Raw genomic sequence first — 1674 nt, 5'->3', positions numbered from 1 at the left:
CTCTGTCTGTGCTTCAGTTTGCAGGACAGATGGCGGCTCTGTGTTCCCGGGACGACTTCCTCGGCAGCTTCTGTCGCTACCACCTCACAGAACCCGGGCTGGCTAGCAGGCACCTGCTGAGCCCCGTGGTGCGGAGGCAGGTGGCCGGCCACATCCATGGCCCCAGGCTCAGCCTGCGCTTCCTGGGCAGTTACCGAACGCTGGTCTCGCTGCTGCTGGCCTTCTTCATGGCCTCTCTGTTCTGCGTCGGGCCCCTCCCATGCACGCTGCTGTTCACCCTGGGCTACGTCCTCTACGCCTCTGCCATGACCCTGCTGACCGAGCGGGGGAAGCTGCACCAGCCCTGAGGGTGTCAGCTGCCTTCAGAGCAGGCTGGGGGGATTTGCCACGCAGCGCCACCCTTGGGCCTGAGAGGACCTGGGAAGCCCCTCCAGGAGGGAACACGGTCATCCTCGGGCTTCTGGAGCAGGGTTCCTGCAGCCGCAGAGGCATCTGGAGGAAACGCAACCAAGAAGGGAAGGCAGGCGGGGCCCAGCAAAGGAGTGGCTACCAGGGCTCAACAACCATGCTCTGTGACAGCGCAGAGCTCAGCGCCGGCCCCTCCCTCCCTCCCTCCACCAAGGACTCATGGCCCAGCCAGCTCTCGGGGCCTTTTTCCAGCGCCCATTTGGGTACTCTGCCGCTAAGCTTGGGAGCCAGCCTGCCAACAGCCACCTGGCCTGGCCTCCCGACTGGCTGGCCTTGAGGTGGGCAGAGCGGGTTGTGGCGCCTCCTCTCCCTGTGTGGGACCAGGACGGTGGCTCAGCCTCCACTCCAGGGAAGAATCAAAGTTTCTAGAGTCGTGAGAAAACTATTGAGAGTGGCTGTCCTCTGATTCTTCACTGTGAGGGGCATTCTTCATGTTCTCCCAGCTCTGCTAAGACTGGGCCATAGAATTCCATGTTTCAGGAGCCTAAGACCCTCCCAGAGCCGAGGTGCTTCACCGCAGACCCCAAGCCATCGAGCACATCGCCCAGAGCAGTGGCCAACATCATGGACCCCTGTGCCTTGTCACAGATGGGTGCCGGTCCTCAGGTGTTGCAGACACTGCTGGGTCCATGGGGTCAGATTCTGCCGGTTTCTGCTCTGCAGCCAAAGATGGTCAGAAGCATTGTCGCTTCACTAACATCAAGTGCTCAAAGACATGGCAACCGTTTGATGGTACTTAAGTATTCAAAATGGACGACAACTGCAGATTCTCTGACAGAAACCAGCAGGGGGTCTTCACCTTCCTTCACCCCACAGATGACACACCAGGGACAACAGCATCTCAGTGGTGATTTCCAAACCAAGCCTTTGTTTTTGGTGTGGGGGTTTAGGGGTTTGCTTTCATGTTTTTCAAATTGTAAATGTTGGGCTTTGTATTTTGATGTAAACAGAATAATGGCATTTTAGGGCCTGTGACCAAAAATCAAGCTTGTAACTCAACCATGGATCTGAATAAACCTGTCCTTCTGAGTCTTCTGGCACCTGGGCTCAGTCTCCAGGAGGTTCACCTGTACAGAGTCCCTGAGCACACGGGGGCTGCAGGAACAACTGCTGGGCACCCTGTCGGCCCCTCCCTGCAGTGTCCACAGGCCTGGGCCTCTGGCTTCCTATTCTTTCCTCTCTCAGAGGCACAGTAGACTTTGCCCC

General features: G+C 58.1%; 1 pseudogene across 1 annotated transcript; it reads left to right on the top strand.

Annotated features, from left to right (window-relative positions):
* The first annotated feature begins 6 nt into the window (after positions 1-6).
* Positions 7-1505, top strand: LOC113223365 (annotated as a pseudogene). Its single transcript, XR_003308721.1, has one exon. The product of XR_003308721.1 is annotated as an uncharacterized LOC113223365 (transcript).
* The last annotated feature ends 169 nt before the right edge of the window (positions 1506-1674 follow it).

Source organism: Piliocolobus tephrosceles, unplaced genomic scaffold (assembly GCF_002776525.5).
Source record: "Piliocolobus tephrosceles isolate RC106 unplaced genomic scaffold, ASM277652v3 unscaffolded_41072, whole genome shotgun sequence".
Classification (NCBI taxonomy): domain Eukaryota; kingdom Metazoa; phylum Chordata; class Mammalia; order Primates; family Cercopithecidae; genus Piliocolobus; species Piliocolobus tephrosceles.
The sequence above is the reverse complement of the archived record's forward strand: the minus strand, read 5'-3'. Positions and strand labels throughout refer to the sequence as shown.